We start from the raw sequence: 16,511 nt of genomic DNA on the forward strand, positions 1-16,511 counted from the left end.
TTCCTTCATCATAAAATTTCTCTTCAAATCCTTTTTTTTAAAAATATTTTTAAAATTGTCAATGGACATTTATTTATTTTTTTACATGTGGTGCTGAGAATTGAACCCAGTGTCTCACACATGCTAGGCAAGTGCTCTACCACTGAGCTACAATCCCAGCCCCTTGAACCCTCTCCTATCCAGCCCTCAAAACCAACCAAATCTGTATTCTGTCCTACAGATTTGATTTTTCCAGAATGATGAAATGATTTTTTGTGGGGGACAGTGTTGGGGATTGAACCTAGGGTCCCCACATGCTGGGCAAGTACTGAACTATATCCCCAGCCCCAGAAAGACAATATGAATAAAGTCAGATGATATATAGCTTTTTATATATTTTTTGTAGATGTAGATGGACAGAATGCCTTTATTTTATTTGTTTATTTTATTTTTAATTTTTAAAAATATTTTTTAGAGTCAATGGAGCTTTATATTTATTTATTTATTTGTTTATATGCGGTGCTGAGAATTGAACCTAGTGCCTCACACATGCTAGGCAAGTGCTCTACCACTGAGCTACAATCCCAACTTTTTGTGTTTGACTTTTTTTGCCTAGTGAAATGCATTTAAGACCCATTTGTGGTGTTGCGTGGATTAGTAGCTGGGGAAGCCAGCTGTTGTCATGAGCAGCCTGAGGAAAGGTCCATGGAACTAGGTACAGAGGCCTTCAGGGACCAGCCAGTAGGAAACTGAGTCCTCTCCAACTGCCATATGAGGAAGCTCTGTTCCATGGGAACCTGGCTGATGACTGCGCAGAGGCAAAGGTACAGACTGGGCTTCTCCCTTCCAGTAGCCTGAGAAAACAGGATGCAGACTGTCTCCCCTATTCAGAAGCCTGGGAAGGCAGACTGCAGACTGTCTCCCATTCAGTACCCTGAGCCCTAAAATAAAGTTATTTTCCTAAGATATGTCCTTAAAGTCATGTTTCAGATATAATGTTCCATAGCCTACTATAAGGAGCATACACCAGTTTCTGAGAGGCAAACTTTATTCATTTCCCTAGGAAGTATGAAGGGGCATGTGGTCAGACTGTGCCTGGGCAGGATCATCCCACCCAGGCATGTGATGATGTCTTTCCCTCTCCTGAATACACATCCACTGCCCAAATAAATTATAACTTACCCTAGATTTGGGGATTCATGACTTTGGAAGGGATTCCTGTGGTCTCCTTATTTGTTGCAAATAAATTTTACTCTGTAATGTCAACTATTTTTGGAGTTCTATTCTGTTCCAATTTCCACCAACTGACAGACCCATTGAGTGGTGACACAATCTTATGAAAGATTCTGAGCCTGACGCACTCAGGGAAATCACTTCTGTATTCCTGACATCACAAACTAGGAAATAATGAATGTTTGATGTTTTTAGCTACTAAGTTTTGGGCAGTTTGTTATGTAGCAGTAGAAAAATGATATGGTTTTCAAAGAGAATGAATTATTTTACTTTTTCACTTTCTCTAAATTAATTATAAAATATTAAACATGTTTGGTTTTAAAATTTACGATTTTTTTATGGCTAAATAGATGCATTTTATTACCATCCCAAATGATCTATTAATTTGAACTTCAATTTCCAAATGTGCCCTAATTAAACACAAAAGGAAGAAGCAGTTTTCCCAAATAGCCACCCCCTGATTATCTACCTTTACTCAGTTATCCAATCAAATGCTAAGGTAGGAGCTACTGTGAAGGGATTTTGTAGATGTAGTTATAGTAGTTGTAGATGTAGTTCCAAATCAGTTGACCTTAAAGAGGGGAGTTATCATGGGTTGAACTGTTATAACCAGGGGAACCCATAAAAGGATCAGGGTCTTAGTGAGCAAGGAAATTGACAGCGTGTGAGGGATTCAGTATCAGAGTTCCTCCACTGTGGCTTTTGAAAATGGAGGGCCATGTGACAAAGAATGTTGGGGCCACTGAAAGTTCCTAACAGCTCTCCCCATCTCCAACCTGACAGTGGGCAAGGATAGAAGGACCTCAGGCCTAAATATGCAGGAAATAGAATTCTGCCAATAAACTCTGTGGGAGTTTGGAGGAGGACCCTGAATTCAAAATAAGAATACAGCTGCAAGAAACCCTGAAGGAGACTCTCCCCACACTATGCCTGGACTATAAGGAACTATAAGCAAATAAATGTGTGTCGTTTTCATCTGTCAAGTTAGTGATGCAGCAGACTCCAGCAGCTCACTATCAATTTCTTCTGAGTTATTTATTTATTTATTTATTTATTTATTTATTTTAGTTGTCAATGGACCTTTATTTTAATTATTTATATGTGGTGCTAGGGATGGAACCCAGTGCCTCACAACATGCTAAGGCAAGTGCTCTACCACTGAGCCACAATCCCAGCCCCTCTTTCTGGGTTCTTGTCTCACAAATGTGAAGAATGAAATCCAGATACCAGGGCGAGTGTAAGTAGGATTTATTCAAGTGCATAGAAATAGAACTCCTTCATGGCCAGAGGGGACTCGAGGGGTTTACCATCTGAGTGTGCTAGTCTAGGAGTTTATATAACATTTAGGCCAAGCTATTGGGCCAAACTTATGCTAATCAGAATTTGCAAAACGTATCAATGCTATTGGTTCAAAATCATACTAATTTGGGGTTTGGAAAAGTACTAACGCTTTTGATTAACCCTGATCCCATTCAGGTTTGCCTTACTTCCGTTTTCTCCCCACTTCTCGGGAAGGAGGAGGTTGAGGTTAGTGAGTTGCGCATGCTCGGTGACGTTGGGTTCTGGAGCTGCAGTGCAATGTGGAACAGATGTCTCTCTGTACTGGGCCTGGTGGAGGCTCACGTGAATAGTTGGAATGGCCCACCTCAGTCCCGTCCTGGCTCAGGCCCTCGCCAGGCACTGCAGGCTTGCTTGCGGCCTACGCTCCAACCTGCTCAGGTTGTTGTTGCTCGCTGCGCAGCTTGGTTGCCAGGAGAGCCGTTGTCAATAATGTCTCTAGAAGAGAGACGTGCTTTACAGTGATCATTCAGCTGACATTTGTTGTGTGTCAGGTCTATGACACATTATGTTTTGCATCTGGGAAATTCATGGGAGGAGAAACAGAACAGGCCTTATGGAGCATGTATCCTAGTGGGAGGAAGCAGAGAATATGCTCTAAGCAGAGTATTTAAGAGCTGTGTTCATTAAGAAGGTGGCAAGGGAAGGCGATTTAGAGGGTGGGTGTGTAGGACACGGAAGATGGCTATTTTACTTGGGTGGTCAGCGTGTTATCTTGTGTGCATGTTTGAGAATGTAACAACAAATCCACTATTATATATCATTATATATTATAGATGATTAAATATGTATATTAAATATATATATTATATACTATATAATGCACCAATAAAATATATGTTAAATATAGTATAAAGCTTCCTCAAAAAATTAAAAGTGGAGCAATATATAACCCAGCTATTTCACTATAGGGTTTATATCCATAAGAAATGCAATCAGAATAAGAGATTTCTGTACGCCCATGTTTATTGCAGCACTATTCACAGTAGCCAAGAAATAGAAACAATCTACATGTCCAACTGATGAATAGCCAAAGAAAATCTGTTACATAAATACAATGGAATACTATTTGGCCATAAGTCGAATGAAATTGTGTGATTTGGGACAACACGGATGCAACCAGTGATCATTTTATTAAGTGAAATGATCCAGGTCCAGAAGACAAGTACAACCTCATCTCACTCACTAGTGGAATTTCAAAATTTGATGTCATAGAAGTTGAGAGAAGAATGGTGGTTCCCAGAGAGACTGGTAGAGTAGAGGTAAGAGCCATATGGGGGCAGGTACTATGCCACAGTTAGAAGTAAGAAGTTCTGGTGGGCTGTTGCACAATATGGTGACTGTCAATAATGATAATATACTGTATTGATAATGTCCTATGTGCATGTATGTGTATTATATACACACATGTATACGTGTTTAGATATTAGGTGTCCCCTGAGAACTCATGTGTGAGACAATGCAAGAAAGTTCAGAAGTAAAATGATTGGGTTATGAAAATATTAACCTAATGAGTGCATTAATTGGGGGGTAACCATAGGCAGATAGGATGTGGCTGGAGGAGGTGGGCCCCTGGGAGTGTGTCTTTGGGGTTTATATTTTTGCCCCTGGGAGGAGAACTCTTTCTCTCTGCTTTTTTGGTTCCTTGTCCTAAACTGTTTTGCTGTTCCACACCCATTCACCAGGATGTTCTGCTTCACCTTGGGTCCTGAGCAATGGAACTGGCTGTCTATGGACTGAGACCTCTAAAACTGTGAGTGCCAAGTAAACTTTCCCATCTCTAAAATTGTTCTTGTCAGGACTCTTGCTCGTAGCAGTGAAAAAGATGATATATATATGTGTGTGTTTATATATATTATATTATATTAATAATTATAATATAATTGCAATATATTAACAATTACATATTACATATATATTAATACTTATACATATACACATTTTTTGGTAATGGGGATTGAACCAGGGGCCCTTTACCACTGAGCTACATCCCCAGTCCTTTTTATCTTTTATTTTGAGGCAGGATCTCACTAAGTTGCTGCTCCTCCTATCTCAGCACCACCATGCTCAGCTTTACTGTATTTTTCAAAAAGCCAGAAGAAAGATTTTGAATGTTTTCACTATAAAAGAAATGAGTGCTGGGGATTTAGCTCAGTGGTAGAGCTCTTGCCTGGCATGTATGAGGCACTGAAGAAAATGAAAATTCTTTGAGGGTCTTTTTAAGCCAGACAAGATGGAACATGCCAATGCCATTCAGGAGATTGAGGCAGGAGGATCATGAGTTTGAGGCCAGCCTCCGGAATTTAGTGAGATCTTGTCTTGGGGGGGAAAAAAGGCTGGGATGGTCATATACCTCAGTGGTAAAGTGTTCCTGGGTTCAGTCCTCAGTACCATAAAAAAATTGATGAGAAAATGTTTAACCTGATGTAAACATTACATAATGTATATATGTATAGAAACATCACATGGTACCCATAAATATGTCTAATTTATATGTGTCTGTTAAAAAGAAATATAAAATGACATATTTGGCAGTTGTGGTGTTCTGTAATTGTCAATTAGGGCAAAATGGTTGATAATATTGTTTGTTTGTATTTTAAAGAAACTAAGATAAAAAAGAGTCTATTTTTCTTCCAATATATTTAACATTTCCCTTGTTATTTGTTCCTATCTGGTGGTTCAAGTCTCCATCTGGTATGATTTCTTTAAACCTGAGAAATTTCTTTGTAGCATAGTTCTACCTACAACACATCATCTTCATTTCATTTTTTCCTGAAGATGTTTTTCCCCTGAAAATATATTTACTGGATATGGAATTATATTAATGGACTATTTTCTTATAGTATTTTAAAATATGTCACTTTGCTGGGCACAGTGGCTCATGCCTGTAATTCCAGCAGCTTGAAGACTGAGACAGGAGAATCATGAGTTCAAAGCCAATGTTAGCAACTGGGTATGTGGCTCAGTGGTTAAGCCCCTCTGAATTCAATCCCTGATACCAAAAAAAAAAAAAAGTCACTTGATTGTCCTTTGACTTTCAATGCTTTTGAGGATAAATTAGAAACACATATGGTCATTCTTATCATTGTTCCCCTGTATGTAATATGTCATTTTCTCTAAGTGTTCTCATAATTTTGTTTCCTTGTTTTTTTCCATTTATTTGTCTTAATGTGATTTTATTAATTTATATGCAGTCTGAGGTTCACTGAATTTCTTCAATCTATGATTTCAAGTCTTTTAACAAATTTTGGGAATTTTGGCTATTTTATCTTTACATGTATTTTTTCTTCTATATTCTCTCTTTTCTCTTCCCAAATTACAATCTATATGTGTGAGGGATTGGATATTGTCCCACAGGTCTCTTGGAATTTGCAGTAGGTGACCATCAGAAGAACCTGGCAAAAGAGATTTTTCTCTTCCTCTTTTACACACAGGACACCAAGTCACAGACGTTTGGAGGCCTGTACAAGTTTACACAGGCAATTAAGTGACAGAATCAGGATTAAAAAATCTATTTTAATGTAACCACTGAATTAAATTAGAATCCATTGCTACGTAACGATATTAAATGAACACATAAGTAAAACAGGTCGGGAGAGGAGGAAGAACTGTTCTTTATGGTGAAATCCCAACTAATAGCTGTAAAAGAAATAATGGAGTTTCAAAATGATTGTTTTGTAACCCTGAGGGTAATAACTGATGCAGGTAAGAATCACTTAGTGAATGCTAAAACTAGACAGTGGAAATTTCTTGAGGAACAGAGTAGTTGCATAATTCCAAAGGATCTCTGCAGGATCTCTGCACAGGTCCCTTATCAGTTAGGCAGTCATGGGGAACAGGAACTTTGTAGTGGACACAACTGGCAATGCTGCTTTAACCAAGTGATAAAAGTTGGCTTTGTCCACGGAGGCCAGGAGACATTATGGGCTCCTGAAACGATGCTGTGAGAAGGACACAATGTCGCTTCTATCATGTCAAAATGCCTAACTTGAGTCTTATCATGAGATGACACCAGGTAAGTTCAAGTTGAAATATTTTCTGTAAAATAAATGACCTGTCCTCTACAAAAATACTGAGGTCATTAAAGGCAAAGAATGTGTGAGGAATTGTTCTAGACTCAAGATCAAACTGCATGGTGACTGAAAACAGGTGTATTCCTGGATCAGATCCTGGACTGGAAAAAATACCTGCAAAGAATATTATTGGGGCAATTTGGAAAATTTGAATAGGGATTATAGTACTGAGTCAAGGTGAGTTTTCCTTTTCTGGTGGTAGTGGGGATTGAATCCAGGGTCTCATGAATTTTGGGCAAGTACTTTACCACTGAGCTACTTTCCCATCCCTTTTTATTTTATTTTGAGACAAGAACTCACTAAGTTGCCCAGTCTGGCCTTTGAACTTGCAATCCTCTTGCCTCAGCCTCCTGAGTAGCTGGTGGGATTACAGGTGAGCATCACCATGCCCAGCCAAGGTGAATTTTACTGATTTTGATTATTGTGCTCATAATCAAGGGGATTCTGGGATTTGGTGGAAAAAACAACCAGTGCAATTAATACACAGGTGTTAGTAAGCAATGAAGGAGGAATAAGGCCACCAGAGGGAGAAAACAGCTTTATTTTCTTTTACTTAAACCATCTCCAAGTTCTGGCTGCTCTTTCCATGCTGTGGCACTGTGGGAAGAACAGCTCTCTTGTTCATGACTGGAAAATGTTAATGGGGAAACCTCTTCCTCCATCCTCTCAGTCCTTCCATTCCTGCTCTGATTGTACCCTCTCCCCTTCTTTACCTCCGACCCATGAACCTTTCCTTCTTCAGCCTCAGCCAGAGTGCACTCTCTCCAGAAGCAGCTCCTGGGTGGGAAGTGCACCATTACTTTCTGGGGCAGGGCAGCAGGAATGGAGGGGGTTAGATGGAGAAGAACTTCGAAAGGAGTGGAATGTGAGTGGTCAGAGGTCAACTGAGGACAGTCCCCACATCTTCATTCAGGAGGGTGGGTGTGGCCTTGGATCCAGTGTCAGAGGGCAGGGACAGGTTGAGACTACCCCAGCCTCCTCCCTGGAGCTCACCTGCACCTGTAGCCTATTGTGAGTCCTCCCTGACATTTAGCTCAAGACTGACCACCTGCTGCCCACCAACCAGCCCTCCCTCCAGGAGGGCTGTGTCCTGGGCCCAGTTTTCAGGGTTGTCAGTGGTGACTTTGACTCATCTGCAGGGTGTGGGGTCCTGAGCAACCCTTTCCTGGTCTGTGACCTCAAATCTTTGGGTCAGCCCTTAAGTGAGAAATGTCTTCTAGGGACAGGGCTTTAGGGCCCTAGAGTTCAGGAATTGGGAGAGTCAGAGAACCAACCTGGTAGAGTGCAGACCTAGATTTTGAATGCTAGGGTGGGTAGAGGAGAAGGAAAGAGGCTGAATGCTTGGGTCCTAGGGCCTTGGAGTGGGGAGGGTACAGGAGTACCTTCAGAGGCAGCGGTGAGTGAAAGGATTTCTGGGACTGGGGAACATGTAGGGGTTCCATCATATTTTCCTGGGAAAGGGGTTCAGATACCTGGGCCAGGCTTGCGATAAACTGGTTGTAACCCATGATAATCTTCAGACCTGCAAGCAAAGTCCTAGGCACATGCTAGCCTCTGCAAAACCTATCGTTGGCTGCCAGCAGCAGAGCGAGTCTTCCACCTGACTCAGGGGCCCAGAGACTGGCACTGTGGCTCCTGCTGTCACAAGGAACAAAAGGGCAGCTTTCTTGGTAGCCTAGGGCTATGACTGGGATATGGCTATGGGGTTGTAGCATGGGGAGTGGGACCCTCGAACCCTCAGGGCCCCTTCACTTAACTCTTTTTTATTCCCCAGGAGCCCCTAACAGGACCCTTCCAATTTTTCTCTTTTCACTGTCTTCATCTCTTCTCCTTTCCCTCTTATGACCCATTTCTTCTCCCTTCTGCTCTCTGAAACATCCTTACTTCCTGGGCCTAAGGCCCCAGATTCCAGGGTTGGAGACTCTCAGGACTGAGTCCTGGGGTTCACTGTCTCCATCTCCTGGAAGGAGCAGCAAAAACAGGGCAGGGGGATTCAGAGTCTGAACCTCAACTTGAGGCTGAGGGTCTGAGTCTTGAGGTACTCAGGGTTTGGGAGTGGGTCACCGCTAGATCTGAATCTCTGCTGTTTGGAACTGGTGGCCTCAGTTGCACTGGGGTCAAACTCCAGAGTCACTTAGTGGTGGGAGGAAATGTCCATATCAAGGAGGTTTTGGAAAGCTGAATTGGCACAGAACTTGACCTGCATCTGGAAAGCCCCTTCATGTATGAAGGTGAGAGAAGAGGGGGATCCTAGGGATTCCTGACTGAGCAGCCTGAAAGGGAGTTGAAGTTTTCTGTCCTTGGCCCTGTGGTCACACAGGACAATGTGCTGTGCTTGCATTCTGATTGAGCCTTTCTGGAGGGGACCAGGCCATGGGCTGAGGTGGGTCAGAGTTGATGACCCTGAGGCAAAGCATCCACGTGTGGTGGAGGTTCCTCCTGAGCAGCATTGGGCTACATTTTCTTGTCTTGAAATGTGAGAGGATGGGATTGCCAAAGCAGTAACAGCCATTTAAAGAAATTCCAACGATTGTAGCAAACTCCAGAAGAATCATAACCATTTCATTTCTCAAGTCTCGGCAGAAAGAGCAATGGAAGGAGACTGAAAGAAACCTCTGGAAATTCTCAAATCCTTTTCGTGTAAATTATTGAATTTGCACCCTGAGAGTGAAGACTGAAGGACACATGGAGAAGGATCTGGAGAAAAGTCCTCTTTGCTGACCAGCAAGGGCACAGTGTCTGAGTGGCTCCCCTGCTCTGTTTCTGCTGGTTCTACTCTGCAGTGAGGTGCTGCCCAGGTTCTCTGCAGGAGGCCTCAGTCCCACATGACTTCTCAAGTCCTATGTTAGACACATATGTTTCCTTCTGCTGGTTGTCACTGATTTCTTTCCTTTTCTATTATGTGACCATTAATACCATAGACAGGAAAGATCCTATAAAACCAGGTAAAGGGTGGCATTTATGAAGGTGGTGGTAAGATTATGGGGAACAGTGGCAGATAGGAACAGAGAAAAAGACAAAGGTCAGATAGACATAGATGTAGACAAACAGATAATGAATCCCATCCATCCATCCATCTATTCATCTACTTATCTCTCCCTTTGCAACAATTTTGCTTATGCCCCAAAGGCAATCCCAAGTGGTTCCTTGTGTGCTCACACCTGCACTTGTTCATCCAGAAGACTGATGTGTTTGCTGAGGTCTAACCATGTTTTACATCTGGCACTGAGCACTAGAGTCAGGAGCAGATGCCTGAGGTCCTCATTCTGGGCCCTTCACTGTCCCCATCTATGAGATGTCCTCCTTTCCCTGAAACTTTTCTTTCGATCCCTGGGACAAGTCCCTGGACCACCCCCTTCTCACACCTAGGGCCAGGGTTATCCTGCAGTGTCACTATCTTTGAGTCACACACTGAGTTTTCAGCCTTTCCCCTGGTTCCACCCCTTACTAACTGCCCCCTCAATGGTCTTCTCATTTAGAAGTTGTTTTTTAAACTGTGCTTATAGCATCAGACATGTTGGTTAAGAGAATCCTAAAAATAAGGGAACTTCCTCTGATTTGTCCCAGAACTTCTCATTCTTATCTCATCTGTGTTCGGTTGGTTTCAAGGTGAAAAACCATAACCCCCAACTTTAGTGCAAGAAGCAGAAACATTTGCTCAGTAAACAAGTAGTTAGGACAATCCAGGGACCTAGACTCTACCCTCAGGGTTCCCATTCATCAGAAAGAGATACACCTGTGTGTCCTACTTCAATCCCAGGGTTGCCCAGAGCTGTATGTTGGGTCTTCATTGACTTTATTCATGTCCTTCTGAAAGAGGAAGATGCTCCTAAAAGTTTCAAGTGGGCTTGAATTGTCATTTCCTCTGTGGTCATAGACAATTTGAATTTTAGATCCCATTCATCGTCTGAAAATGAACTGATTTTTCAGTGTATTCTCTTCCAGAGAGAAGAACCCTGTTCGAGTGCACAGGTATGGTTTCCTGAGTCAATAAAAAAGGCAAATATGAAGTCCTTCGTGAAAAATGAAGACAATTCCCTATCCTCAAATTTCATGCAGCAGCTGTGCGACTAGGCTGGTAGGATGTCCCCACCTCTGGGTTCACAGCAGAATGTGCTGGCTCTGGGGTTCCTGTGGGAGGCAGACAGCCACAAGGTGTCCAGGGGCATCCAAATAAGTCTTCAGGGAGGGCTCTGTCCATCCAGCAGCCTCCTTCAGCAGTTTTCTCCAGAAAAAACCCAAAGTCTTAGAGATAAGCCAAGAGCAGGTAGTGCCTCTGACAGAGAATGGAAGACCCACACAGGAGAGAGAAGTGACTAGGCTGGAGGCCTGGCCATCACAGGAGCTCTGGGAATGAAGTGTAAACACAATGATGATGACAAATGGGAAAGCGGGAAAGTGAGCACATGACCAGATCTCTGGTAGTGTCCTCCTCCCATTTGTCCATGCCTGTTGCTCTGACTGCTCCAGGGGAAATTACCTGAAGGAAACACTCCCTATTTTGACTTCATCTCTTGTTGGTCTTTTCTGTTATTCAAGCAAATGGCCTGAAAGTCCCTCCCTCAATGGGGAAGTCAGGGGAAGGGAAGGATTTAGAGGTACAGATGAACACCGCTGAGAATTTTTTTTCATCTGAACCAAGGTCTTTTTGCAAGAGTGAGAGCACAATTTAGAATGGACAAACACTGCCCTAAAATCAGCCAGAAGAATTTAAAATAGATTCTCCTTCCATCGGGACTTCTCAACCTGAGCTGGGGCTGACTTTTGAGTGTCTACGAGGTGCTGAACAGTCAACGTAAAACATACACATAAACTCGCACTCTCTCTTTAAAGAAGCACAGCACTGGCATCCTCAAAAATAATTATCAACAAATGAAATAACATCCTGTTTGTGATTTTTTTCAAAAAGATCCAGTGTGGTTCTGGGTGGGGAGGGAGGTGCATCAAGACTGGAGAGCTCCATGGCTATGGCTGAGTGCAGGGCACGCGGCTTCCCTGTACTCTTCTCTCCATGTGTGTGTGCTTAACATGTCCTTAGTAGGTTTCAAAATAAGGATACAGGTAACTAGGACAGGTGGAGGCATCACATTTGTGAAAGCATCAGAGATACTGGCTTTAATTTCAAATCAAAGCTTCAATAAAGATACATTTGAAATGAAGTTACAGGAACAAGATGTCTTTAGATATCTCCAAACTCTTCATTTTCCTCCTCAAAATTTGGTTTGGTCACTCCGGGAGTGTGGGGAGGGAATTTTAAACACTCTATTGAGACCAGTAGCAGGAAAGAGGATTAGCATTGACTGAAGGGCCAGTAGAGACATCTGGAAGGTACCTGTTGCCAGGACATCCTTTCTACTCTGAAAGTATGACAAGGATGGAGGCCCTTGGTCTTCAGGGATCTTATTCACTCCTTTCCCCAAGCTGAGGCACAGTGGTGTGGGATGAAGGTCAGTGAGTTTCAGTTGGGGCAGGTGTTGTGCAAGGATAGTGTCCTCAGATTGTCAGTCATCCACATCCATGGAAGGGATCAGACCCTCCGAATAGAATGTGCCTATCACTGAGACAGGGGAAACTGGAGACCAGGAGTCAAAGGATTCACAGACACCAGCCCAGCATTTGTCCTGGCTCCCCTGGCTCCTGCTTCAACTGGGTGGACTCTCTGGAAGCTTCCAGATTGTGTTGAGGCCTGAAGTGAGATGACCCTAAGGCCAATCAGGATGAAGCTCAGGGCCCTCCACTTGCTCAGGGCCCCTTACTTGCCCAGGACCTCTCACTTGCTTAGGGCCTTCTTAACCATCTCTTGCTTTTGTATCTAATACTATATTGACATTTCTGTACTCTTTTCTTTCCTAAAGAAGATCTCCAAGTTATATAAGCATTAGTCTGCAAAAACCTTGGGTCCCAGCTGGGTTGTGGTGTCACATGCCCATAGTTCCATTGATTCAGGAGGCTGAGGCAGGAAGATTACAAGTTTCAGGCCAGCTTATGCAACTTAGTGAGACCTTGTCTCAAAATGAAAAAAAGGGTGGGATGCAGCTCAGTGAAAGAGTGTTCCTGAGTTCAATCCCCAGTACTGTAAAACACACAAATAGTCTCCAGTTCCTCTACTTACATTTGGAGCTCTGACCCACATTTGTAAATTTCACAAGTGAAAAGTAAATGGCTTCCTTTTCTCTTCCCCTAGTCACTCCATTACCATTCCCTAAGGAACTTTTTTTTTTTTTATATCAGTTTCTTATGAATCTTTCCAGAGATTGAGCATGCATTTAAACCCCTGTTTTGCTCTCTAATCAATAAAAGATTATTTCCATTAGGATTTGTGAATTGCTGAGGAATTTGATGAAATGTCAGTTGGTGCTACTCATTGTCCTTGAAAATTGTTGTTCCTGTGGGATCCCAGCCAGCAACTTAGCATGAGGGAGATCCACACCTCTGATCATGTCAGCAATGGGCAATGAAGGCTTCATTGTATTTCCCAGGGAGCACTTAAGGTAAGTTCTTCCCTGAGGTTTTCATTAGAGTTGATATTTGCCTTGTTTTTGGAGCAGAACCACTCCCTGGGTCCCGTGCCCTGCTCCCACTCAACCTTGGGTAATGCTTCTGTTAACAGCAGAGACCTGGGACCCTGCCTGGATCCTGGCTGATGGGATTGGGCCACTGGCCCACTTAAGAACTAAGCAAGTGATGGAAAAAGAAAACATGAATTTATGCAATTTGATCAAACTGGGAGGAAGCAGCTGCTTCCTTGCTACTAGTAACACCTTTACTCTAGAAAATGGAAATGTGAAAATTATTCACAATTATTAGGTAGAAAAAGTATAAAATTTTAAAATAATGTTTACTTGAAATACCTCCCAGGGAAAGATTGAGATTGAACAATTAATACTTAACCTGGTGAAGCCCTGTTCATGGAGATCTAAGGTCTAGTAAATGTCCTTTCCACTATCTGAATGAACTCACAGGAAAGGCGAGTGCAGAGCAGAGTGTGCTGGAGTAGGGACAGTTTTTACTGAGAGCGTCACTTCTGCAGCTCAGGATCCCAGGTGAAGTGAGAACTGAGAGCTGCCAGTCACTGGGAAGCACTCTGTGCCTCATCCAGATTCTCACGCAGAATAACCTTCCACCTCCGATCCCTGGGAAGAGGAACCTGGGAGCCAGAAAGTGCCATTGAAGCTAAACTAACATCCTTGCACCGGATCAAGGTTCAGGCACAGGTCTGGATCCCAGATTCCCCAGTGTCTGAGGCATATGATCCCACAAGGAGTATTTTGGTCTCAAAATCCCCAATAAGGGAGTTTTTTTTTTCAGTGAGTTGCTTTCTGTGGCAATAAATTTGAGCAACGCTGACCTTCCTGCCTGGTGGGTTTTTCCCAGGTCTCCCAAGGCGTTCTCCCTCACTCCCCTCCTGTCTGTCTTCTCAGTGTTGCCTGATTTCTGGAAAATTCCAATCCTCATACTACTACCTTCCATATACTTTTCCTGCTTTGATTTTTCTGCACAGCATAAATCATGACCTGATACACTACGTCATTGTCATTTAATTTATTCTGTCTTCTAATCTAAAACTATAATGAACACCCCATGAAAGTATGGATTTTTGTTAGTATTTTTTAAGCTATTTTCCCAGAACAATTACGATATTGCCTGCCAAATTGTGGGCTTGGTATATATATATCTGTTGAATGAATTAACCTGAATATATTTTATTTTTATTAAGGTCACATCAAAAGTGCCCACCAAGATAAATAACTGTAGGGTAAACATCTAAATTTGTTCAACAAGATAGCTCCTTTTAGTATAAGCAATTAAAAAAATTTAATTGTGTTCATTTTTGTTTTATTATTGTTATTTCTGAGGGTAATATAAAACTGTGTTTACTCACCCAATTGACTTGGTTTTCAGCTCACCCTCCATTAGTTTAGATATACTCCTGAGATTGGACCTTGATTTCTCTGTATACCCTTCACCCGTCAAGTTTAGACCATTCTTGCCAATACCCCTCATGGTCAGAGAAATGAAAGTGTGAAATAAATTCATGTTCCAGTTTAGATATTAGGTCCCCTGAAAGCTCATGTTGTGAGACAATGCAAGAAAGTTTAGAGGTGAAATGATTGGGTTATGAGAGTCCTAACCCAATCAGTGCATTAATCCACAGACACAGTGTGGCTGGAGGAGGTAGGTCCCTGGGGGCATGCCTTTGGGGTTTATATTTTGTCCCTGGTGAGCAGAACTCTCTCTGCTTTCTGTTGCCAGATCCTGAGCTGCTTTCCTCTGCCGTGCTCTTCTGCCGTGGTGTTCTGCCTCACCCTGGACCCACAGCGATGAAGTTGGCCATCTATGAACTGAGGCCTCTGAAACTGTGAGGCCCAAATAAACTTTTCCTCCTGTAATTGTTTCTGTCAGGTCTTTTGGTCACAGTGATGGAAAAACTGACTCAAACAATGAGAAAGTGCTATGACCAGAATTCCTGAAAGCTGGGTTTGAGGCTGCACAGAGGGAGTTTCCTGGTGTTTGGTTTTGGGGGTGTCTTCATCTGTTCAGGCTGCCATAACAAAACACCATAGACTAGGGGTTTAAACAACAGAAATTAAAAAAAAAATCATTTCTGGAAGCTAGAAGTCCAAGATAAGCTACTGAGAATTCTGCTTCTGGTGAGGGCTCTCTTGGTGGCTTCCAGTTGGTGACCCTCTTGCTGTGTCCTCCTATGACCTTTCCCGTATATTCCACAGAGAGAGTGAGGACAGGAGAGTGAGTAAGAGAAAGAGGGAGCCCTGGTATTTCTTCCTTTTCTTATAACCATCAGTCCCATTAGGTTATGGTCCCATCCTTATGGCCACATTTAACTTCAGTGACATTCTTAATATCCTTTCCCCGCAAATAGAGTCACATTATTGGTTGGATTTTAACATATGAATTTTTAGGACACAACACAGCCCATAATAAGGGTCTTCTGTGATGTGTGTGCATCTGGCACCACCAAATCTTCTGTTTCCTGAGCCCCTCAAGAAGCGTGATGCTTTGTGCTGCCCTAAGTTCATGGTCCAGCCACAAAGCACTTGCAGTCCTTTGGCTTCAGATGTCTCTTGGGTGTAGGAGGCATCCTCTAGGTTGCAGGTGCTGGGTGGCTGCTGCCGGAAAACAGTCATGGCTCAGTTGTAGTGTGGGATCAACTTCCTTGTGGACCCTTGAAGTCCTAGGTCTATCATTATGGCAGAAATGAGATTTGGAGTGGGAGCTGCACAGTCCTGAGGTCAGGGGTTGTGTGGGCAGAGTGAGGGATCCTGTTTGAGGACTCACATACCTGGGTCACTCAGAGCAAGAGCAGAATCCCAGTTCATAGACTGTGAGGTGCAGAGGGGCAAGGATGACTCCTAGAAATGTGGGAAATGGGGCATTGGTTGCCTTGGATTTTCCCTGAGATCCTTGTAGCCCGGGATGATATCCACTGCATGTCCAGTGTACTGTCCTTTGGTCTCCTTAGCCTGGGGTTGGGGGAGCTCAGATTGACATAAGAGAGGAAGGAACAGCTGAAGGCTGTGATAGTGGCTGCCCAGCATTGGGTTTTGCACGGTTGTGAGTTCTATCCTAGGAAGTGGGACCCTGGAAACCCTGGGAAATTCAAAGGAGCCCTGATCCCTACAGGGGCAGCTCTGGTGCCTGCCTGTGTTCTCTATAGCCAACATCCAGGACAATGCTCCCCCCACATACCTCAAAGGAACCCCCTGGACCAGCCCTTCCCATGCTGTCCACCTCCCGGACTCCTTCCTCTCCTCTCCTTAGAACCACTACCCCATAATGTCCTTATTTTCTCCCTGTCTTCATTTCCCCAGGAGCCTCCTTCCTTCATGAACTAATGTCCCCAGGGCTCCTCCTGGAGACCCCAGGGTG

This window comes from Sciurus carolinensis, chromosome 7 (assembly GCF_902686445.1).
Source record: "Sciurus carolinensis chromosome 7, mSciCar1.2, whole genome shotgun sequence".
Lineage (NCBI taxonomy): Eukaryota > Metazoa > Chordata > Mammalia > Rodentia > Sciuridae > Sciurus > Sciurus carolinensis.